This window comes from Cetorhinus maximus, chromosome 18, assembly GCF_964194155.1.
Source record: "Cetorhinus maximus chromosome 18, sCetMax3.hap1.1, whole genome shotgun sequence".
In the NCBI taxonomy this organism is placed as follows: domain Eukaryota; kingdom Metazoa; phylum Chordata; class Chondrichthyes; order Lamniformes; family Cetorhinidae; genus Cetorhinus; species Cetorhinus maximus.
Window position 1 is genome coordinate 7,559,090 of NC_135896.1, and position 25,881 is coordinate 7,584,970.

Here is a 25,881-nt window from a genome sequence, read left to right on the forward strand (position 1 = left end):
AGCATCTGTAGAGAGAAAAACACAGTGAACATTTCAAGTCCGTATGACTCTTCTTCAGAGCTAAAGAGAAGTAAAAATGTGATGAAATTTATACTGTTTCAGGGGGTGGAGCAGGATAGAAGGTCAGCGATAGGTGGGCGCAAAGGAGAGATTGACAAAGATGTCATGAGCAAAAGGACAAAAGGGGTGTTAATGGTAGTGGTGAGGGCTAAAGGAGGTGCTAATAGTGGCATAAAGGTAAGAAAGCAGAATGTGATAATAGTAGGACAAGGGTAAGCATTCTGAAAATAACAACATAAACAAGTGAGAGATAGCCCTTGTGGGGATGGGGTGGGGGGAGGGGATGGTGGTGGGGAGAAAAGATTGAAAATAGGATAAAAGGTGGCGATAAAACAATGTATAAATGAACAAAAATTAAAAAAATAAAAATAAAAATAAGTAGTTAAAAAATATAAAAAATAAAAATAAAAAAATAAAAATGAATATTGAAAACAGGTGGTAAAAAAGGGGTAAGGAGAGAGGAGAGAGTTCATGGTCTGAAGTTGTTGATCTCAATGTTAAGTCTAGAAGTCCTAATCGGAAGATGAGGTGCTGTTCCTCCAGTTTGCATTGGGCTTCACTGGAACATTACAGCAGGCCAAGGACGGACAAGTGGGCATGAGAGCAGGGTGGTGTGTTGAAATGGCAAGCGACAGGAAGGTCTAGGTCATGCCTGTAGACAGACTGAAGGTGTTCTGCAAAGCAGTCAACCAGTCTGCATTTGGTCTCTCCAATGTAGAGAAGACTGCATTGGGAGCAGCGAATGCAGTAGACCAAATTGAAGGAGGTGCAAGTGAAGCACTACTTCACCTGAAAGGAGTGTTAGGGCCCTTGGATAGTGAGGAAGGAGGAGGTAAAGGGGCAGGTATTGCACCTCCTGCGATTGCATAGGAAGGTGCCGTGGGAGGGTGCATTAGGGTTAATGTTGGGGGTGATGGAGGAGTGGACCAGGGTATCCCGGAGGGAACTGTCCCTATGGAATGCCAACAGGGGGGTGAGGAAAAGATGTGTTTGGTGGTGGCATCATGCTAGAGTTGGCAGAAATGGCGGTGGATGATCCTTTGAATGTGGAGGCTGGTGGGGTGAAAAGTGAGGACAAGGGGGACCCTATCATGGTTCTGGGAGTGAGAGGAAGGTGTGAGGGCAGAGGCTTGGGAGATGGGCTGGACACCGTTGAGGGCCCTGTCAACTACTGTGGGTGGGAAATCTCAGTTAAGGAAGAAGGAAGACATGTCAGAAGCACCGTTTTGGAAAGTGGCATCATCGGAACAGGTGCAATGGAGGCGAGAGAATGGGATGGAGGCCTTCCAGAAAGCAGGGTGTGAGGAGCTGTAGTCGAGGTAGCTGTGGGAGTCGGTGGGCTTTAATGAATATTGGTGGACAGTCTATCACAAGAAATTGAGACAGAGAGGTCAAGGAAGGGGAGGGAAGTGTTGGAGATGGACCACGTAAAGGTGATGGAGGGGTGGAAATTGGAAGCAAAATTGATAAATGTTTCCAGGTCCAGACGAGAGCATGAAGCAGCACCGAAGTAATCATCGATGTACCGGAGAAAGAGTTGTGGGAGGGGGCCTGAGTAGGACTGGAACAAGGAATGTTCCACATACCCCATAAAGAGACAGGCATAACTGGGGCCCATACGGGTACCCATAGCCACACCTTTTATTTGGAGGAAGTAAGACAAGTTTAAGGAGAAATTGTTCAGTGAGAGAACAAGTTCAGCCAGATGGAGGAGAGTGGTGGATGGGGATTGTTCAGGCCTCTGATCAAGGAAGAAGTGGAGAGCTCTCAGACCATCCTGTTGGAGGATGGAAGTGTGGAGGGATTGGGCGTCCGTGGTGAAGAGGTGGTTGGGGCCAGGGAACTGAAAATTGTTGATATGACGTAGGGCATCAGAGGAATCATGGATGTGGGTAGGAAGAGACTGGACCAGGGAAGAGAGAACGGAGTCAAAATCGGAAGAAATGAGTTCCGTGGGGCAGGAACAGACTGACATGATCGATGTACCGGGAAAGTCCTGTTTGTGGATTTTGGGGAGGAGGTAGAAGTGGGCTGTCTGGGGTTGCGTGACTACGAGGTTGGAAGCTGTGGAGGCAAAATCTCCAGAGGAGATAAGATCAGTGACAGTCCTGGAAACAATGGCTTGATGTTCGGTGGTGGGGTCATGATCCAGGGGGAGATAGGAGGACATGTCTGAGAGTTGGCGCTCAGCCTCTGTGAGGTAGAGGTCAGTACCCCAGACGACAACAGCACCACCCTTGTCAGCAGGTCTGATAACTGTCTACACTGACTTTGTGTGCTCTTTGCAGTCTGAATTCTGTCTGCACTGACTGTGTGTGCTCCATGCACTGAGGATCTTTTGCAGAGACTCTGGGTGCTTTATGCTGTCTGGACCCTGTCTACGCTGACTGTGTCTGCTCTATGCAGTCTGGATTACTTGCACTGACTCTGCAGGCTCGACGCAATCTGGATTATTTACACTCAGTGTGTGACTTCCATGCAGCCTGGATTGTGTCTGCACTGACTGTGTGCTCTATGCAGTCTGGATCTTTTGCACTGACCATGTGTGCTTCTGTGCACTGTGGCTCTTTTGCACTGACTGTGTGCTTTATGCACTATGGATCTTTCGCACTGACTGTGTGTGCTCTCTGCAGTCTGGAACTTTTGCATAGATTCTGGGTGCTCCATGCAGTCTGGACCCTGTCTGCATTGACTGTGTGTGCTCCATGCAGTCTGGACCCTGTCTGCACTGACTGTGTGTGCTCCATGCAGTCTGGACCCTGTCTGCACTGACTGCGTGTTTTCCATGCAGTCTGGACCCTGTCTGCACTGACTGCGTGTTTTCCATGCAGTCTGGACCCTGTCTGCACTGACTGCGTGTGCTCCATGCAGTCTGGACCCTGGACCTGCACGCGGCGCTGTGACGCTCCTTGTGTAGGACCCTGCGTCACTACGCACGTGCCGTGTACGCTGCCGCCAAAAGCGCGTCGCTAAGATGGCGGCGGGTCCCCGGGCCGCCTCTCCATTGGTTGCTGCTACGCTATCGGGCGCCATTCCCTTCGGCCTGTCCCCTCCCGCCGGGCCGAGCGGTCCGGAGGCCGCACTGGGGGCCGGGGCGGGCGGGGAAGGGTGGAGTTCACCTCAGGGAATTGTCGGCCGCTTCGAGCTGCGGGGGTCCGGCCGGCGGGGGAGGCTTTTCCGCCGCCCCTCCTGCCTCGTCCGGGGGTCCCAGGGCGGCCTGAGGCGGAGGGAGGGAAACCTCGGCCGGATTGTCTCCTTGGCGACGGCCGGGGAGATCGTGGCGTTATTGAGCGATTTTTTCCCCCCCTCCTCCTTCCTCCTCCTCCCTCCCTCTCTCCTCACTTTCTTTTAATATAAGCACTTTTTTTTCCAGGGGGTGGGGAAAAAAAAACCTCGAGTGCTGGGGGAAAAAAAAACCCTTGTGTGTTCGTCAACAGCCATCTTCCCATGACATGAAGTGTAAGTAGACAAAAAAAAACAGCTGTGTGTTTATATATTACATTGCTGCACTGTAAAACATTGTTTCCTATAAATTAGAATTTATCTCTCCTCCACCTTTCCTCTCTCCCTAACTAAGTGAATTTGCAAACCCAGGAAGGATTGAGGAGGATTTGAATAGTTTCACTCTTGTTTAATTTGCATTTTTTGCCCTTTTTTAAAAAAAAAGAAAAAGTCCACCCCACACCCTCCCTCCCTCCGACTCTTGTTTATATATCATCTACTTAACGTGGTTTTGTCCTTGGAACACAATCCAGTTTCTCTCTCTCTCTCTCGCTCTCTCTCCCTACCGCTTTTATTTGTTGATATTCCTTGGTATTTTATTGAAACTTGGACTCTTGACATTGCAGCCTAAGTTTGGTTTGAATGCACCAAGTCTCGTAGGGAGGGAGGGAGGGAGGGGGGGTGTGTGGGACATTTCTGAATCTTTAGAAGAGCGTTTGCCAAAGTTGGGATTATCATTGCTCTGGTTGGAAGCAGCTTTAAACATTTGCACAGCCAGCGCATCGTATTTAAGTACAAGCCTTTCCCCTCTTGTACTATCCAAGCTTTAAATTCTATTAAGACTGTTAAATAAATATTTTTTTAAAGGAAAGGAGCACTGCTTTTACTCTTTCTGAGTGGCATGCTGTTCAATGTTTGTTTTTCTATAGTGGGTAATTGTGACTGTCCACATTTTCCGCTCTCCCTGCTGCGCATATTCATTCTTTTAAAGGCTTTTTTTTGTCCTTTCTTGTCTTTGAACATTCTCTGGGCCGGTCTTTGGAACATTCGTCCTTCCTCTCATTTTGAGGTGTTACTCTAGTGTAATGTAATTGTATTCCTTTCAATCTCCTATTCTACAGGGAACAGTGTTTTGCTGAATACAGTACAGTAGTCAACACCGCAGTGTCCTCAACCTCTGTCCTTTATGGTACGATGATGGTTTTACCCCTGTGATAGTGGGAGCAAATCCCCAATCCATTGGTTGTCATACCAAAGGGCATTGTGTGTTATAGTGCAAACTCAGTTTGATATTCATTGTAAATCCTTTTGTTAACTCCGCATTTATTTTGTCTCCCGGATCTTTTTTTTTTGTCGTGGCTGATCTAAAGAGAAAATGCAACTTGTAGAAAGGGGGAAAATAACTGCTTCATGTATTTTTTTTTATTTCGCATGGAGATGTGCAAATGTCACGGCCTCTCCCCACGGAAGCCTGTTTTTGGTCACACTGGGGTTGTTTTCCGTACCTTAACTCGTAGCTTCAGCAGATACTACTTAATCCAAGGTGACAAGGCAACTGTTTCCGAGTGGAGACAACTCCAGAGAATGCCAAAGCCATGGATCTGCCACTTGACCTTTTGACACTTAGGTGGTCGAATGAAAAGATGTACCAGCAATTAACCCAGATTATAAAGTTCACAAACAGCTCCATGATTTACACAATCCGTTTGAACCAATGCATAGCGGCGCCTTTCAGTCTCGCAGCGCTGCAGATGTTGTCTGTATACAAGACTGCAAAACTGGATGAACAACGTCGATGCGTTTACTGTCGTCTGTTGAAAATGTCGCTTATCCTATCTAAAGACTACCGATGCTTTAACAGTTTCGCACTCTTCCAAAAATAGAAGGCAAGGGATTGTGGGCAGGAGTCTTGTGATTTCTTGCAGTATAATGTAAACCAGATGCTATGTGTGGAGGAATTGCCACGCAGTCCAAACCGTGTACAATGAAATCACTTGCGCCCACTTCGTAGGCACGGGATCTGATTACTGACTGTCGACCTTAAATTGGATGCTTGTTTTGAAACGAGCCGAGGGAACAGATTTTGATGGCTGGGTTGTACGAACGTTAAATCGGACAGCACAACAAAGACAGATTCAGCATTTTTTGTCTCGGCATGCTAAATACGTTTATAAAACGGGTATATTTGGAAACAAGTCAGTCGGGTGTATGCTTTTGCAGTGAATTCTAAGGCGTGTTCCTCCAAATAACTGGACGATAAGCCAAGTATGTTTTTGTTGCACTGTTTAATGTATACAAAAGCCCATTCCAATGTTTTTCAACGTAGTCTCAAACTTCCCCAGATCAGCAATATCTGTTGTTTACAAATGACAGTCATGTGTGCTTCAGGTTAATTGCATACAAGGAATTCAAAATCAACCTACCCTTTATGTACCGGGACTACAGTTGGAGGCATTCAACTACCGGGACGCTGTAATATTTGAAAATAAATTTGATCTCATTGAAGTAATTGCCCACCACAACTTTTTGAAGTGTTTTTCTTTTTATATTTTACCGTAACTTATTAAGAACATGGTCTCGAATTACACATTACATTTTGCCAATAAAACATTTTGACATTTAAAAAAAACATTTAAATATTATAATTAAATGTGTGGGTTTGGGGTTTAGTAGGATATGTTACTATAAAATTATATATTGTATTAATTGGGATTGCATTACTAATGTTACAGATTGGGATGAGGAGATGAAATGCTTTTTGCAAGTTTTTCAACAAAATTGCATAAATCCTGATTATGTTAAAGACAATTTGCTCCTTAAATCTAGGTATTGAATGTAAAATAATGGCATTTTACTCTCGTTAAGTGTTTTTAAATTGATCTAATAAAAGTGCACTAAGTACTATTAAGCTCCAAAGGACTGAATGACTACTTCACATGGAGGGATTAGTTATTTCCACCTACTTATCCTTAATGTAACTTGCTCCGTTTGACATAATCCGACCTCTTGAATTTCAAACTGTTTGCATACAAATTGTAATGAAAAGAGAGAATAAAAGAGCAGTGATCTCTGTATTAGTTACATGAAGTGATACAGTAATTGGACAATGAGTAGGAAGGTGTACACTCAGTCAGGAGTGGTTGCACTCTATTTTGGCAAAAGGAAATTAATCACTGCTAGATTTTGTGAAAAAAAAAATCCTTTCAGATTGCCATAAATTAGTGCTTTGAGAAGCCTCCCTGCACATGAGCAAGTTTTTAGTGTATCTAGCCCAAGACTAACGGTTCCTTCTAATCCTTTTAAAAACGTCAAATATCATAAGTTAAAATTTCTCCAGTGAAGTGAGCTCCACTTCTTGACCCTGTGGCTTAAGAGTCTAGACTTTGGGCTTCATTCGGGTTGCCCTCCTCTGGACCTTCTCTGTTAAGGGACCAAAACTGGACACTACTTTCAGTGCAACTATAAGTATTGAATTCTTTTAGCTGTACACTCTTAAGTACTTTATTGCTTTCTCTATGTGCTTGCAACACTGGTTTAGGACCTTTAGAATTTGACACCTGTGACCCCTTCAGGTCCTTGCTCACTCCACAGCTGTACGCAGGTATACTTACATGATGTACATGTGTCATTTAACTACCCAGATTCAAATACATTACTCTTCACTTATCCACACTGAAGGATGTTTGCCACACACTGGCCAGTTCCCTAGTATCTCTACATTAGCTTGTACCCTATTTATTGCATTGCCTTCAAGCTTAGACACTCTGACAAGCCATCGTCATGTGGGTGATTGTAGCTGAGCCTCATTGGTTCCTTACTGAATTTTCATTTTTCTATTGTGAATTACTGGATATGGAATAGGAGTGGGAATCCTGTTTGATTAGTATTTTTCTCCTCTTCCCTGGCCATTCCTTTCCCGACTGAGGTTCTTGTGGAGCAACTGATATCATCTAACTCAGTGATCAGAGGTGGAATAACCTTACAAGCACAAATACTGCAGATCCTGGAAAACTGAAATAAAAACAGAAAATGCTCAATGCTCAGCTGGCCTAGCAGCATCAGTGGAATAATCTTAGTCTGTATTGCTCAGAACGATAGAAAGCAGTATATCTATTTACTGTCACCTGCAGAAGCCTTTGAATGTCAACTTGAATAGAATTATAGAATGGTTACTACACAAGAGCATTCAGCCCATCAGGTCTGAGCCAGCTATCTGTGATAGGAAGTTAACTACTGCTGCACCCCTGCCTTTTCACATTAGCATTGCAAATCTTTGCAGCAAATTATCCAATTCTTTTGAAAATAATGATTGAATCTGTCTCTATCACACTCAGGCAATGCATTCTAGATCTTAACCACTTGCTCCGTAAGAAGATATTTTCCTCCTGTCCCATCTGGTTCTTTTGCCAGTCACATTTTAAATTGCTGTTCTCTGGTTCTCAAACCTTTCTCCAATGGGAGCAGTTTCTCCCTATCTACTGTCCAGAACCCTTATGATTTTGAACATTTCTATCAAATCTCCACTTGATCACCTCCAAGGAGAGCATCACCAGCTTCTCCAATCTATCTTCATAGCTGGTCCTTAGAACTGTTCTGGTAAATCTTTCCTGCTCCCTCAATAACACCTTCACATCCTTCCATAAGTGTGGTGTTCAGAATTGGGCACAATTTTCAGTCGAGGTTGAACCAGAGTTTTATAAAGGTTCATTAAAATTTCCTTACTTTGATACTCTATGCCTCTGTTTATAAAGCATAGGATAAAAGCAAAAAACTGCGGATGCTGGAAATCGAAAACAAAAACAAAAATACCTGGAAAAACTCAGTAGGTCTGGCAGCATCTGTGGAAGGGAGCACAGTTAACGTTTCGAGTCCGCATGACTCTTCAACAGAGCCCAGGACTCTTCTGTTGAAGAGTCATGCGGACTCGAAATGTTAACTGTGCTCCCTTCCACATAAAGCATAGGATCCTGGATGCTTTATTAACCATGTTCTCAACTTGCCCTGCCATCTTCAGTGCTTATGAGGGCATGAAGACAGAGCTGCCTAAAGTGAACTGGGAAATTAGGTTAAGGTATAAGTAGCGATGCAGCGGCAGACAATTAGATATTTCAGGATACTCAAAGATACGTTCCAGTGAGAAAGAAAGGGTCGAAGGGAAGGACACACCTTCTGTGGCTGACTAAATAAGTTAAAGAAAATTGAAAGAAAAAGTGTATAATTCCACAAAGATGGTCAGAAGTTTGGACAGAATATAAAGAACAGCAAAGAATGGCTACAAGATTAATAAGGGAGAAATTAGAATACGAGAGAAAACTAGCTAGAAATAGGTTTCTATAGGTATTTAAAAAGGAAAAGAGTAAACTGAGCTTTGGTCCTCTCGCGAGAGAGAGAGAGAATGGGGAATTAATAATAGAAAATAAGGAAAGGGTGGATAAAAGAGACAAAATATTTGTTCAGTCTTCACTGTAGAGGATACAAGTAACATCCAAGAAATAATTGTGAATCAGCGGGTGAAAGGGAGGGAGGAATTTAAAACAATTACAATCACCAGGGAAAGAGCACCAAGAAAATTATTAGACTAAAAGCTGACAAGTCCCCTTGTTCTGATGGACTTCATCCTAGGGTCTTAAAAGAAGTGGCTGCTGAGATAGATGCGTTGGTTTTTAATTTTTCAAAATTCTCTTGATTCTGGAGGGTCAAAATGGAAAATAACGAATATGACTCTATTCAAGAAAGGAGGGAGACAGAAAGCACAAAACTACAGGCCAGTTAGCTTAACATCTGTCATAGAGAAATTATTGGAATCTATTATTAAGGAGGTTATAGTGGGGCACCTAGAAAATTTCAAAGCAATCGGACAGAGTCAGCATGGTTTTGTGAAGGAAAATCATGTCTGACTAATTTGTTGGAGTTCTCTGAGGAAGTAACAAGCAACATGGATAAAGGGGAACCTGTGGATGGATGTGCTGTACTTAGATTTCCAGAAGGCATTTGATAAGGTACCACTTCAAAGGTTGCTATGCAAAATAAGAGCTCATGGTGTAGGGGGTATCATATTAGCACGGATAGAGGATTTTTTTTATTCATTCATGGGATGTGGGCTTTGCAGGCTGGGCCAGCATTTATTGCCCATCCCTAGTTGCCCTTGAGAAGGTGGTGGTGAGCTGCCGCCTTGAACTGCCACAGTCCATGTGGTGTAGGTACACCCACAGTGCTGTTCGGAAGTTGAGTTCCAGGATTTTGACCCAGTGACAGTGAAGGAACTGCAATATGTTTCCAAGTCAGGATGGTGAGTGACTTGGAGGGGAACTTCCAGGTGGTGGTGTTCCCATCTATCTGTTGCCCCTGTCCTTCTAGATGGTAGTGGTTATGGATTTGGAAAGTGCTGTCAAAGGAGCCTAGGTGAATTACTGTCATGCAGCTTGTAGATGGTACACACTGCTGCTACTGTGCATCGGTGGTGGAGGGAGTGAATGTTTGTAGATGTGCCAATCAAGCGGACTGCTTTGTCCTGGATGGTGTCAAGCTTCTTGAGTGTTGTGGGAGCTGCACTCTTCTAGGCAAATGGGGAGAATTCCATCACACTCCTGACTTGTGCCTTGTAGATGGGGAGTCAGGAGGTGAGTTACTCATCGCAGGATTCCTAGTCTCTGACCTGTTCTTGTAGCCAGAGTATTTATATGGCTAGTCAAGTTCAGTTTCTGGTCAATGGTAACCTCCAGGTTGTTGCTAGCGGGGGATTCAATTATGGTAATGCCATTGAACATCAAGGGGTGATGGTTAGATTCTCTCTTGTTGGAGATGGTGATTGCCTGACACTTGTGTGGCGCAAATGTTACTTGCCACTTGTCAGCCCAAGCCTGGATATTATCCAGGTCTTGCTGCATTTGGACATGGACTCCTTGAGTATCTGAGGAGTCGTGAAAGGTGCTGAACATTGATGATTGCACAACGAACATCCCCACTTCTAAACTCATGATAGAAGGAAGGTCATTGATGAAGCAGCTGAAGGTGGTTGGGCTGAGGAACTCCTGCATTGATGTCCTGGAGCTGAGGTGACTGACCTCCAACATCCACAATGATCTTCCTAAGTGCTCGGTATGACCCCAACCAGTGGAGAGTTTTCCCTCTGATTCCAGTTGACTCTGGTTTTGCTAGGGCTCCTTGATGCCACACTCGGTCAAGGGCAGCCACTCTCACCTCACCTTGAGAGGTCAGCTCTTTAGCCCATGTTTGAACCAAGGCTGTAATGAAGTCAAGAGCTGAGTGGCCCTGGCGGAACCCAAACTGGGTGTCAGCAGGTTATTGCTAAGCAAGTGCCACCTGATAACACTGTTGATGACCCCTTCCATTACTTTACTGATGATGGAGAGTAGACTGATGGGGTGGTAATTGGCTGGGTTGGAATTGTCCCGCTTTTTGTGTACAGGACATATTTGGGCAATTATCCACGAATAGATGCCATTGTTGTAGATGGACTGGAACAGCTTGGCTAGTGGCCAAGAAAGTTCTGGAGCACAAGTCTTCAGTACTATTGCCGGATTATTTTCAGGACCCGTAGCCTTTGCACTATCCAATGCCTTCAGCCATTTCCTGATATCACGTGGAGTGAATTGAATTGGCTGAAGACTAGCACCTGTGATGCTGAGGGAGGAGGCCAAGATGGGTCGTCCACTTGGCACTTGTGGCTGAAGATTGTTGCAAATTTTTCAGCCTTACCTGGGCTCCCCCATCATTTGAAGAGGGGATATTTGTGGAGCCGCCTCCTCCAGTGAGTTGCTTAATTGTGCGCCACCATTCCTGACTGGATGTGGCAGGACTGCAGAGTTTAGATCTGATCCATTGGTTGTGGGATTGCTTAGCTCTGTCTATCACTTGCTGCTTATACTGTTTGGCATGCAAGTTGCCCTGTTTTATAGCGTCATCAGGTTGACACCTCACTTTTAGGTATGCCTGGTGCTGCTCCTGCCATGCCGTCCTGCATTCTTTGAACCAGGGTCGATCCCCTGGCTTGATGGTAATGGTAGAGTGGGAGATATGCTGGGCCATGAGGTTACAGATTGTGTTCGAGTACAATTCTGCTGCTGCTGATGGCCCACAGCACCTCATGGATGCCCTGTCTTGAGTTGCTAGATCTGTTCGATATCTAACCATTTTAGCACGGTGGTAGTGCCACACATCACGATGGTGGACTTAGCGGCGGTCTCTTCTCCCGATACTGTCATGGACAGATGCATCTGCAGCAGGCAGGTTGGTGAGGATGAGGTCAAGTTTGTCTTTCCCCCTTGTTGGTTCCCTCACCACCTGCCGCAGACCCAACCTAGCAGTTATGTCCTTTAGGTCTAGGCCAGCTCAGTCAGTAGCGGTGCTACCGAGCCACTCTTGGTGATGGACACTGTAGTCCCCCACCCAGAGCATGTTTTGCGCCCTTGCCACCACCCCCAGTGTTCCTCTAAGTGATGTTCAACATGGAGCATTGATTCATCAGCTGAGGGAGGATGGTACATGGTAATCAGCAGGAGGTTTCCTTGCCCATGTTTGACCTGATGCCATGAGACTTAATGGGGTCCGGAGTTGATGTTGAGGACTCCCAGGGCAACTCCTTCCCGACTGTATACCACTGTACCGCCACCTCTGCTGTCCCACTGACAGGACAGATCGGGATGGTGGTGTCTGGGACGTTATCTGTAAGGTACGATTCCATAAGGATGACTGTCAGGCTGTTGTTTAACTAGTCTGTGAGGCAACTCTCCCAATTTTGGTACGAGCCCCCAGATGTTAGTAAGGAGGATTTTGCAGGATTGACAGGGCTGAGTTTGCCGTTGTCGTTTCCGGTGCCTAGGGAAATGGAATGTTGGCCTTTATTTCAAAGGGAATGGAATATAAAAATATGGAAGTCTTGCTAAAACTATACAAGGCACTGGAATACTGTGAACAGTTTTGGCATTGGGGGCAGTCCAGAGAAGGTTCACTAGGTTGATCCCAGGTATGAAGGGATTTTCTGATGAGGAGAGCTTGAGCCTGTACTCATTGGAGTTTAGAAGAATGAAGTTACCTTATTGAAACATTAAAGATTCTTAGGAGGCTTGACAGGGTAGATGCTGAGAGGTGGTTTCCCCTTGTGGGAGAGTCTAGGACCAGAGGGCATAATCTCAGAGTAAGGGGTTGCCCATTTAAAACAGAGACAAGGAGGAATTTCTTCTGAGGGTAGTGAACCTGTGGAATTCTTTACCACAGAGGGCTGTAGAGGCTGGGTCATTCAGTATATTGAAGGCTGAGATAGACAGATTTTTAATCCGTAAGGGAATCGAGGATTATGGGGAAAAGGCAGGAAAGTGGAGTTGAGGATTGTCAGATCAGCCATGATCTCATTGAATGGTGGAGCAGACTTGACGGGCCGAATGGCCTACTTCTGCTCCTACGTCTTATGGTCAATGCCGAGTAGTCTGCCCAGTTTCATTTTTTCTTTTTTGAGGCTTTGTAGTGGTTTGATCTGACTGAGTGGCTTGCTTGGCAATTTCAGGGGGCAGTTAAGAGTTAACCACATTGCTGGAGTCACATCACCAGGTAAGGACGACAGATTTCCTTCCCTAAAGGGGCATTAGTGAACCAGATGGGTTTTCACAACAATCAATAATGGTTTTAATTCCCACCATCTGCCGTGGTGGGATTTGAACCCAGGTCCCCTGAGTGTTATTCTAGGTTTCTGGATTACTAGTCCAGCGACCATACCACTATGTCATCACCTCCCCCCGACAGAGTGCATTGGTTAGCTAACAGGAAATGGAGAGCAGGCATAAATGGGTTGGCAAGATGTGATGACTGGAGTGCCACAGGGGTCAGTGCTGGGGCCTCAACTATTTACAATTTATATCAATGACTTTGATGAAGGGACTGAATGTATGGTTGCTAAATTTGCTGATGACACATAGGTAGGAAAGTAAGTTGTGAAGAGGACATGAGGAGGGATCTGGGTGTCCTGGTACATTAATCAGGGAAAGTTAGTATGCAGTACAGAAGTGGTTAGGAAGGCAAATGGAATATTTATTGCAAGGGGAATGGAATATAAAATTAGGGAAGCTTTGCTACGGTTGTGACAGGGCGTTAGTGAGACCACATCTTGGATACTGTGTACAGTTTTGGTCTGCTTATTTAAGAAAGGAAAAAAATGTGTTAGAAGCAGTTCGGAGAAGGTACACTTGGCTGATACCTGGGTTGGGGGGGGATTATCTTATGAGGAAAAGTGGAGTTTAGATGATTGAGAGGTGATCTTATTGAAACATATGAGATCCTGAGGGGACTTAACAGAGACTGAAAGGATGTTTCCCCTTGTTGGAGGGATTATAACTAGAGGATACAGTTTAAAAATGAGGTCTTCCATTTAAGACGGAGGTGAGAAGAAATTATTTCTGAGGGTTGTGAATCTTTGAAACTCTTCCACAGGTGGAGGCAGGGTCAATGAATTTTTTTTAAGGCAGAGGTAGATAGATTCTTGCCTAACAAGGGAGTCAAAGGTTATTGGGGTAGGCAGAATGTGGAGTTGAGACCACAATCAGATCAGCCATGATCTTATTGAATGGCAGAGCAGGCTCAAGGGGCCAAATGGTCTACTTCTGCTCCTAACTTGGATGTTCATATTGTGCACAAATGCCCCAGGCGCCTCTGCTCCTGCACCCCCTATAAAATGATTTTATTTTATATCATCATTCCTCCTCCTTACCAAAATCTATCACTTTATACTTCTCTGCAGTAATTCTCATCTAACACGTGTCTGCCCATTCCACCAGCCTACGTCTGTCAAAGTACCAGTGAATCCTACACCCTGGGCAGGTGTGTTTCAGTTTTCACTTGCACAGCCTCTCTGTTTTAATAAGCAATCAATGTAAACTTTAACTGAATAAAGATTTTAAAATTTGTCCTCTAATTTTCTTCTAAATAATTTTGAAAAACAACAGAGCAGAAACTGCTTGAAGATAAAGAAAGTTATACCGATTGCTTAAATGGCACTAATTTATCCTGGGAAATTGGTTATGCTGTAAATGCCCAGTCTGCACAATCTTCATTCCGCTAACAGAATCACATTTCCAGGCAAAAATACTAAGTCCAAATCTGAGCTTTTGAGAGAGACTGAGGCGTTCGAGTAAAAATTGAATGAAAAGTACACCAAAAGCAATTTGGATAATTTCATTAAGTTCTTAAATATATACCTGCTAAGAGAAACAATACTGGGCAATTTAAAAAAAAATTGAGATTAGTGTGAGAAAAGATAATGTAGCACTTTGCAGTGACATGACAGGGAGCTGTAACAGGCACTTGTTGATATCAACATTGGAAATTCTGTTAAAGCACCCCCTGACAAATTCTGTCAAGTACGGTTGAGCCCAGACATTACCACATTGGAATTTCCATAGTAAATTTTTACGTAACAATTTTTATGTAATGTTACAATGGAATGTAGATCCAACTTACTAATTTAAATATAAATTAGTGTGAGAATGCTCCGGTGGTTGTATTGCCTTGTATTGGAAACTGATTTGGGATTTCTCAGAACCATTGTGCTTAATGGGTGGGATTTTTAATCCATCTGGGTACTTGTGTTCATTCTGAAAGTACTGGGTTTTGAATGCATTGTAAATTGGGAAATCATTTTCTTGCCCTTTCTGAATCTGCATCTCAATCTACAAATTATTGCAATAGGATTCATGTTTTTTGATGTACAATTTTTGGAGCTGACATTAGCATGTTTTCGTCCCATTTAGGCTGGCTTAAAAGTGGAACCCTAAAATTTAGAAAAAATTGCCAAAATGTAGTCCCACCTCATCCCCTGTGCTGTAACTAACTTTTAAATGTAATGGTTTACACTATGTTCTCCCAAATGGCAGCCCATAACTTATGAAAGTACATATAGCTTTTATTATATCGCAGTACCTTTATTGAGTTATACGAACTGTACTATGAAAAATTACTCCGACTAATAGAACTAAATGTTAAGGTAGTTATGAAATCAGGATGTTTTTACATTTGAGCAATTAATTTTTTTTATTCATTCATGGGATGTGGGCACTACTGGCTAGGCCAGCACTTATTGCCCATCCCTAATTGCCCTTGAGAAGGGGGTGGTGAGCTGCTGCCTTGATCTGCTGCAGTTCACCCGGTGTAGGTACACCCACAGTGCTGTTAGGGAAGGAGTTCCAGGGTTTTGACCCAGTGACAGTGAGGGGATGGCAATATAGTTCCAAGTCAGGATGGTGAGTGGCTTGGAGGGGAACTTCCAGCTGGTGGTGTTCCCATGTATCTGCTGTCCTTGCCCTTCTAGATGGTTGTGGCCGTGGGTTTGGAACGTGCTGCCTAAGGAGCCTTGGGGAGATCATGCAGTACATCTTGTAGATGGTACACACTGCTGCCACTGCCTGTCCGTGGTGGAGGGAGTGCATGTTTGTGGATGGAGTGCCGATCAAGCAGGCTGCTTTTTGTCGAGCTTCTTGATTGTTTTTGGAGCTGCACTCATCCAGGCAAGTGGAGAGTATTCCATCACACTCCTGACTTTTCCCCTGATCCCTGTTGATTCCAGTTTTGTTAGGGCTCCTTGATGCCACGCTCTGTCAAGGGCAGTCAGTCTCACCTCACCTCTGGAGTTCAGCTCTTTTGTCCATGTTTGAACCAAGGCTGCAATGAGGTCAGGAGCTGAGTGATGCTGGTGGAACCCAAACTGAGCGTCAGTGAGCGGGTTATTGCTAAGCAACAGCCAATTGATAGCATTGTTGATGATTGAGAGTAGATTGATGGGGCGGTAATTGGCTGGGTTGGATTTGTCCTTTTTTTTGTGTACAGGGTGTACCTGGGCAATTTTCCATATTGTCAGGCAGATGCCAGTGTTGTAGCTGTACTGGAACAGCTTGGCTAGGGGTGCGGCAAGTCCTGGAGCACAAGTCTTCAGTACTATTGCTGGAGTGTTGTCAGGGCCTATAGCCTTTGCACTATCCAGTAACCTCAGCTGTTTCTTGGTATCACGTGGAGTGAATCGAATTGGCTGAAAACTGGCATCTATGATTCTGGGGACCTCTGGAGGAGGCTGAGATGGATCATCCACTCGGCATTTCCAGCTGAAGATTGTAGCAAATGCTTCAGCCTTGTCTTTTGTACTGATGTGCGCTGGGCTCCCCCTACATTGAGGATGGGATATTTGTGGAGCCGCCGCCTCCAGTGAGTTGTTTAATTGTTCACTACCATTCACGACTGGATGTGGCAGGAATGCACAGGTTAGATCTGATCTGTTGGTTGTGGAATCGCTTAGCTCTTTCTATCGCTTGCTGCTTATGCTGTTTGGCACACAAGTAGTCTGTTTTATAGCGTCACCAGGTTGACACCTCACTTTTAAATATGCCTGATGCTGCTCCAGGAATGCCCTCCAATGATAGAGTGGGGGAATATGCTGGGCCATGAGGTTACAGATTGTGGTTGAGCTCAATTCTCCTGTTGCTGATGACCTACAGTGCCTCATGGATGCCTAATCTTGATTTGCTAGATCTGTTTGAAATCTATCCCATTTAGCATGATGATAGTACTACACAACACAGTGGACGGTATCCTCAATGTGAGGACAGGATTTGGGTTCCACAAGGACTGTGCTGTGCGGTGATCACTCCTGCTGATACTGTCATGGACACGTGCATCTGTGGCAGGCAGATTGGTGAGGTTGAGATCAAGTATGTTTTTCTCTCACCACCTGCTGCAGACCCAGTGAAGTGGCTATGTCTTTTAGGATCAATGACGGTGCTACCGAGCCACACTTGGTGGTGGACGTTGAAGACCCCACCCAGAGTACGTTCTGCACCCTTGCCACCCTCAGTGCTTCTTACAATTGGTGTTCAGCATGGAGGAATACTGATTCATCAGCTGAGTTGGGGGGTGGTGCAGTACGTGGTAACCAGCAGGAGGTTTCCTTGCCCACGTTTGACCTGATGCCATGACATTTCATGCGGTCAGGAGTCGATGTTGAGGACTCTGAGGGCAACTTCTTCAAGACTGTATACCACTGTGTGCCACCACCCCCGGCAAGTCATTTTGCTGGGTTTATCCTGCCGGTGTGACAGGACATACCCAGTAATGGTGATGGCGGTGTCTGGGGCGTTTTCTGTAAGGTATGATTCTGTGAGCATGACTATGTCAGGCTATTGCTTCACTTGCCTGTGGGATAGTTGCCCTAATTTTGGCACAAGTCCCACAAGGAGGACTTTGCAGGGTCAACAGGGCTGAGTTTGCTGTTGTCGTTTCCGGTGCCTAGGTTGATGCTGCGTGGTCCGTCCTTTCATTTCTTTTTGCAGTAGCGGTTTGGTACAACTGAGTGGCTTGCTGGGCCATTTTGGAGGGCATTGAAGAGTCAACCACATTGCTGTGGGCCTGGAAGCACATGTCGGCCAGACCAGACGAGGATAGGGGATTTCCTTCCCTTAAGAACATTAGATGGGTTTTTTACGACATCATTAGACTTTTAATTCCAGATTTGTATCAAATTCATACTCGATAGTAGGATGGGTGGATTCGAACCCGGGTCCCCAGAGCATTACCCCAGGTCTCTGGATTACTAGTCCAGTGACAATGCCACTGCCTCCCCTTGTAAGCATGCAGCTTCAAGAAGCTGTTAACTTTAATAACGAAGACTTGAATATTTGTCTCATGAATTGTTACAAAAGAATTTGATTTTGAATCAATGTGCGAATGTCTGATTAAAATGTCCAGCATGGTGAGTGATTTGTATGTAGGAGTTGCATAATATGCTCTGCATAACTCTGCATGATCAGCCCGTAGAGTATTGAACAGATAATTCAAATAAATGAGCAACTAGTGTAAACCAAGATTGGTTTCTGTTGACTTTTCCAGAATCAAATAACACCAATAGGAAGACCTGCTAATGTTTGCATTAACATTTGGGTAAATTCAGACTATTTGGAAGCAACAGTGATTCGCTGTGATGGGTGCAGCGAATGTCCAACTTTTTAAATTGAGAAACCTAGGGAAAAGACAAAATTTATGGTACAGAACAGCACAAGGTTGAAAGTAGTAGGAGAGAAGATGTAGTGTTTAAAATTGAAGGAAATAATCGATTCCATCAAACTTTTGCTCAACAGTGGATGGTCCTAATTAACTCTGAGATAGCATGTTTGTATATCACTGGAGAGAAATTCATCAATACTAACTCAAGAAGCTGGGTCTGCACCTCAGCCAAGGAAAGCTATTCTCAATAAAAGTCTGGTGTTTTGCCATGACAAGTACAACAAATGTGGCACCCAAAGTTTCATATGCTAGGCTTCAAGTCCTACAGTTGGCGAAAGTAATCCTTGTGAGGTGATGCATCCTGTTAACTGCAGCATAAATTACATAACAGAACTAAGTGTGAAATTCTCATAATCTTTTGGATTGAAAAACTGGACACAGTCTTTAATGTTTTTGCAAGCAAGTTATTCCTCTTCTACCCTCCAATTTTTGAGTCTACGTGGCCTCTGACTATTGCTGTTCAAGTCGAGGAGGGCTTTCTCCTAGATCTTTTGTTAATGTTCTTTGGTTGATTATTAGGACGACAATCCCACCCTACTCACGCCCAAAGGAAACTCCATAAGGAAATGATGCAAAATGTCTCGTTTTTCAGTGCTAATCATCAGGAATGGGGCCAAACCTGCATCTGCTATTTCCATACCTTGCAATGAAGGATAATTGCTTTTTATTCAGCGATGCATATATTTTACACAGGCATCAGTGTGTACTTGCAGGTTGCTTCTTGAGATTTTATTTAGTGAAAATACTTCTCCCTGATTCAAATGGTTCCTTTCATTTCATCATTTGGTTGAAAATAGTTCCAGCATTCAGTTTCAAAGTTATGATTTTGTTGAAGCCCTCCAGTCCTGTGGTTATGGATTTGAAATCCCACTGTGACTTGATGTTCCCATTTCACTTCAGAGTATGAAATTCCCAGCCTCCTTCTACCCCAAGGCATGCTAGCAATTGCAAGGCCAGAAATAAAACCTTTATCTGCCCTAAGGCCATGTAGAAATGCTTGTCACCTGGAATGTCTCATTCTTGTGTTGACATTTTCTGATTCTGACTGTTAGTGCTGCACGGTATAGGGGGGTTCTAGACCTACAAGTGTACTTAGTTATGTGTCTGTTAATGAATTCAAAAGAGTGAGACATAAGCCTGGCTGCACGTGTTTTTAAATAGAAAAAATTGATTTGCTTTGTCAAGTGAGGGATGTTTTTGAGGAGTGGACCTTGAGTGCCTGATGCCAAAACTAGATGACCACTGGTACACTTGGATTAGATGCAGAGTAAACTTTCAAAGTTTACCCCACAGTGCAACTTAATTTCAACCTCAGGAAAGTGCCCATATAACTGCTAATGGATCACCAAGTCAACCTTTGGCCACCTTGAACGAACTTAAATTGTAGGCAGTGTTTCCATGTAAGAATGGTGTGGAGAAGCTTGTACTTAATGTTCCTTGTGGGCTACTATATATCCAATAGAGATTTCTCCTGGACAGAAATGTCTGCCCAAATGATCACTGGTATATCCTGGACTCTATCTTTGGCCCCCTCCTTTTTGATTAATGCTTTCCTTTGGTGACATCATCCAGAGTCATGAAATGAGGTTCCATAGATGTGCTGATGATACCCAGCTTTACGTTTCTGCCCCTTGATTCCACTTTTGCTGCTCAAAACTTCAACTGCCTATCTGGCATTGTCTTTGAAGGATTAAACTTTCCATTGGCTTAGGCAAGACTGAATGCAGAACCTTAGTATTGGTTGACCCCAAGCTGTTTGCTTTCTACATGAGTTTTGTCACCAAGGCTGTCTCCTTACCATCTTTCTCAGCCTTGCCTCACTCAACTTCACAGACCCTATTCCTATGTTCTTCCTTGTAGCTTTTGCTTTTCTGATGCTGGCCTGCTGCTTGCTTCCTGCTCACTCTGCATCCCTGCCCTCTGGATCTCTCTCACAAAATCCCTCTGTCCTGCCTTTTCCTTTTTCTGTTTCCAAAATTTTATGAATGACTTTCCGTTCCCTCCATGCCTAACTCAATTCTACTTGTTCTTTCCCACTTGCTCTATGTCCCATTTTTTCCCTTCTTTGTGAAGTGTTTATGATGCTCATTAGTCAGCATGACACCATAAATCGTTTAGACCCTGACATTGGTCTGTGCTAAAATTCGTGATTGGTGTTTGAAAGAAAATTACCATATTTTGGTCACTTTTTGTTCCCTGTTTCTCTTGCTATCAAACTCCCAATTTTCATGGCTTCTGCTTCTATGGCCCAGCTCCAGTACTGATCCATTCCTGCAAATCAGCCCTATTATTGCTCATCTACCTATCCCACTTTGAGCACTCTAGCTCCCTTTACTGCCTCATGCCAAAGACTGCCCCCAGTAACCCAGTCTCACTCTTTTGACCTGCTTCCTAGTATTCCAGTTGATGGCCTCTATCCCTAAAGCTCTTCTTTTCACTGCCCAGTACCATGCTGACAGTCTATAGCCTGAAAATCCCTTTTTCCTACTTTTTCCCCCAACCACACTACCCTGCTCGCTGTTTTCCAATGTTAGAACTGAGAAATGCTGCAGGGAATTATCTGGCATACTACAACATGTCGTTCTATCTGAAGGATATTCAGTGGCAGGTGCTGCAGTATTATCATGTTTTGTTCTGCAGGTCATAGTTTCTGACCAATAATGTATACATTTGCTGTGCAATAATACTATACTATTTGAGTCTTTCAAGCTGTGAAATTAGAACCTGGCTTCTGCCAGTTTTAAATTGGTCTTTTTTTCTGAAGTTCAGATTCAGTGCAGTAAAGGTGAGTGTATTATCTCTATTTGGTGTATTGATGCTACTTTGATCAGTATATTTCTTTTAATTTTTAAGTCCTGAATTCATTTTGGTAGATGAAGTTAAAATGTTTCTCTGATGCAACAGGAAGATTCTTAACACTCATTTTGTAATCTTAGTTTCATGTACACATACCTCATTCCAATTTTTTATTAAATAAAAACAAACATTTCTGGTAACATAAATCTCTTTCAATTATATTTTTGTTGCAATTATGTTTGAGATTATTTCTGGTACTTTATCTTTAAATTTAGGATAAATGAAGGGTGATCATGTGACCTATTCTGAAGTCTGCCTGACAGTAAGCATGGGTGGTTTGATTGTTAGAAATCAAAGGAAGGCTTATATTGTTCTGCTGAGACAGTGCAAGGTATTTATGCTTGGAGGCAATGGCAGCAGTCTGAGTTTATAAGGAGTAGGTTTTTAGTCTCCCAAAGTCCCAGAAAGATGTTATAGGTATCAGGTTATAAACAAATTGGTGCTGTGAACTGTCCATATACTTCTAAGATGAAAGAGAGGGAATCAAGGATAGCTAATTACCATTTCTACCTGAATGAAAGGTTAATATGTTATAGGGAAGAGGGCAGAGGAAGCCATTTTTGAGATCAGTTTACAGTTACAAATCAATAAATATTGCAGACATACAGCAGAAGTTGTTTGTGGTCAGCAGAGAGAAATAGCTGCTTGACTTTGCAAGCTACTATAGCCAGATGCAGGATGGAGACGGTCTCTAGTCAGAGATGCCTCCTGCAGCCTTCTACAGATTTTGGGAAATTTGTTCTGGCATCACTAGGAGGAAGAAAATCATCAGAGCAGGCTTTACTGCTCTGAAACTCTCCGAAAACTGAGGAAAGCGTCTGGAGACGGTCACTCGAAGTCGCTACTCAGCGAAGCGGGGATACGGGAGCCTGCTGGGAGCAACTGTGGATTGTTTGCATCTCCATGGAATTACAGTCTTTATAGCGCTAGGTGATAAATATAAAAGGGGAATGTTTTTCTTTATAGTTTAAAGTATAAGTTTTATACAAAAAGAAAATAGTGTTTAGTCAATAGTGCTCTTATCAAAGTCACAAAGGACATTCTCTGTGGCTGCAGTAAAGATATACTCTCCCTCAATGTCCTTCTTGATCTGTCTGTAGCCTTTCACATGGTTGACCACACCATCTTTGTCCAAAACCTCTCCAATGTCATCTAGCTATGTGCGACTGCTTTCCCCTATTTTCATTTTTATTTATCTAATCGTACCTAGGGTATCACTTGCAATGGCTTCTTCCTGCTCCTGCACCATTTTCTCTGCTGTCCCTCAACAGCCTATCCTTGGCCCCCTTCTATTTCTCATCTACATACTGCTCCTTGGTGATGTCATCTGAAAGCACAGGTTTAGTTTTCACATGTATGCTGATGACACCCAGCTCTGCCTCATCACCACCTCTCTTGAATTCTTCACTGTTGCTAAATTGTCAGACTGTTCATCTGACACCCAGTACTGGATGGGCAAAAAATTTCCTGTAATTAAATATTGGGAATAGTGAAGCCATTGTTTTCAATCCCTACTCAAACTCTATTCCCTAGCTATCGACTCAATCATTCTTTGGCAGCAGTCTGAACCCAAACCATACAAAATAGGAGCAGGAGGAGGCCGCTCGACTCCTTGAACCTGCCCTGGCATTCAATAAGTTCATGGCTGATCTGAATGTAACCTCAACCCCATGTTCCTGCCTACCCCTGATAACCTTTCACCCCCTTGTTAATCAAGAATCCATCTAGCCCTGCCATAAAAATATTCAAAGACTCTGCTTCCACCGCCTTTTGAGAGAGTTCCAAAGAGACTCAACCCTCTGAGAGAAAAAAATTCTCATCTCTGTCTTAAATGAGTGACCCCTTATTTTTAAACAGTGACCCCTAGTTCTAGATTCTTCCACAAGAGGAAACATCCCCGTCATATCCATCCTGTTGAGACCCCTCAAGATCTTAAAGTCTATTCATAACCTTGGTGTCTTATATTTGACCGCAAGGTGAGCTCCTGATCACACATTCGTGCCATCACTAAAACTGCCTATTTACACCTCCATAACATTGCCTGAATTTGACCCTGTCTCGGCTCATCTGCTGAAACCCTCATGCGTGCCTTTGTTACCTCTAGACTCAGCTATACCAATGCACTTCTGTCTCCCACATCCTATCCTTTGTAAACTTGAGGTCATCTAAAATTCTGCTGCCTGTGTCTTAACTGACAGTAAGCCCTGTTTCCCTATTACCCCTGTGCTCACTGACCTACATTGGCTCCCAGTCAAGCAACATCTTGATTTTAAAATTCTCATCTTTGTTTTCAGATCCCTCCCTTTCTCTGCAATCTCCTCCAGTTCTACAATCCTCATATCTGTGCTCATCTAATTATGGTCTTTTGACGATTTAGTTGCATAGGTCCTAAGTTCTGGAATCCCCTCCCTGCACTGCTCCGTCTCTCCACCCTTCTTTCCTCCTTTCAGACACTTCATAAAACCTACTTATTTGACAAAGCTTTTAACACTATGCAAATATAAATTGTTGTAAAACAGTTTGCCCATCGACAGTGAGGCAAACCATTCAATCACTAATGCAGCATAACTTTTCCATTACACTTCTAATTATTCTCTCCTTCATTTTATTCCTCGATCTATTGGGCAGATCAGCCAAACAAAAATCAGTGAGTCATGTGCACCGTTGTGGATTGCATGGGATTAACTTCTCCATCTCTTCTATTTCATCATTGATGACTTGGGGGGAGGAACTGCATCCTGCAATGTTAATTATGGGGGAAGCTGGATAGTCCCAATCTGAAGTGGGGATCTTTGTATTGCTTGAAGTGGGGCTGTTAGCCTACCTGCAGTATCAAGCTGTTCAGCTTCATCAAACTACAGGTGGGTCAGAGTAGCCAAATTGTAGAAGTTCTTAATGCTCCCAGTTAGGTTTGGAAACTTTTTAGGTATATAAGCCAATCCAGCCATCCTACCAAGCCAAACGAGATCTTGGACTTTTTGAGTGTTCATAGGTTGATGGTGTGAAACCGAGGAGCAAGCAGATGAGAGCATTAGCATCAGGGAGACTGCAATCTAGTGGCACCATAAAAGCAGTTGATTTAAATTTTCTAATTTTAAGGGAGAGATGAATGTTGCTTGGAAGAAACGCTGAGGGCTCCAGGGGCACACAGTGTTCTGAGTGAGTGAAGGATTTCCATGTCCATCACCAAGAGTGGCTTGATAAAACTACTACTGGCCAAGTCATGGAGATCTTGGCTGCCTGGCTGGGCCTGCGACAGGTGGAGAGAGAATGGACGTGAGGGAAAATCTGCCTGACTTTGTCCTTGCCCCTGTTGCAGATGCATGTCCATGATAGTATTGGTAGGAGTGACCACTGCGCAGTTCTTGTGGTGACAAAGCCCTATCTTCACACTGAGGACACTCTCCATTGTGTTGTGTGTCAGTACCACAGTTCTAAATTGGATAGACTCAGAATAGGTCTAATAGCTCAAAACTAGGTATCTATGAGGTGCTGTGGGCCATTAGCAGTAGCAGAATTGTATTCCAGCATAATCTGTAAGCTTGTGGCCTGATATATCCTTCATTCTACCATTAACATCAAGCCAACCCTGATTTAACGAGCAGTGTAGGAGATCTTGATAGGAGCAGTAGCAGGCATATCTAAAAATGAGGTGCCATTCTGGTGAAGCTACAAACAAAACTAAGCATTCCCACAACTAGTGGACCAGAACAGTCCCGCCACACCCAGTTGTGAATAGTGATGGGCAATTAAACAACTATATAAATAATGGGAGGAGACTGTACAAACACCTCTATCCTCGATGATGCATGAGTGCAAAACACAAGGCTGAAGTGTTTGTAACCATCTCCAATTCTGCTGCCTGTGCTCTAGTTTGGTGTGTTATATAAGCATTTGAGTCCAAATAATTTACCTAAATTCAAAACAGTAATCTTTCCAACACTAACCTTGGAGCAGAGGAGATTGAGGGGGACATGATTGAGGTGTATAAAATTATGAAGGGCATAGATAGGGTAGACAGGAAGGAACTTTTCCCCTTGGTGGAGGGATCAGTAACCAGGGGGCATAGATTTAAGGTAAAGGGCAGGAGGTTTAGAGGGGATCTGAGGAAGAATTTTTTCACCCAGAGGGTGGTGGGAATCTGGAACACTCTGCCTGAAAGGGTGGTAGAGGCAGAAACCATCATAACATTTAAGAAGTATTTGGATGTGCACTTGCGATGCCATGGCATACAAGGCTATGGGCCTAGTGCTGGAAGATGGGATTAGAATAGTTAGGTACTTGTTCGACTGGCGCGAAGGGCCTTTTTCTGTGCTGTAGACCTCTATGACTATGTCATCCCTCTTTCCTGTCATGCATAACTTGTTTTCTACTAACCGCCATTTTTTCTCCATTCCTAGGGCTTACAGTGAATCTCAACAGCTTTACACTGAAGGTACTTAGGCTTTGATGGCTTGAATGCATTTACCGAGAACTTTGTTTCTATGGTTAGCATGTGTGCAAATTAAACTTGGCCGTTTTCATTTGAGGTCAGAATATGGCAAGGCACAAAACAGTGAATCTAGCCTGAATAACTGCTTCCTTTTATGCTCAGCAATTCTGGACGATTTTCAGTGGGTTGAATGTAGTATAACTCTAAAGATTTAGACCACAATATCAGTCAAAAGATTACTGCCAGTAGGTCAGTCT

General features: G+C 43.8%; 1 protein-coding gene across 2 annotated transcripts in view; it reads left to right on the forward strand.

Moving 5' to 3' along the window:
* Positions 1 to 3,216: 3,216 nt before the first annotated feature.
* foxn3 (forkhead box N3) overlaps positions 3,217 to 25,881 on the forward strand; it is a 341,543-nt gene continuing 318,878 nt past the window's right edge. For both annotated transcript variants that reach the window (XM_078562050.1, XM_078562056.1), the window contains exon 1: positions 3,217 to 3,519. The gene's annotated coding sequence lies outside the window, so the exon portion shown is untranslated. The remainder of the gene's footprint in view (positions 3,520 to 25,881) is intronic.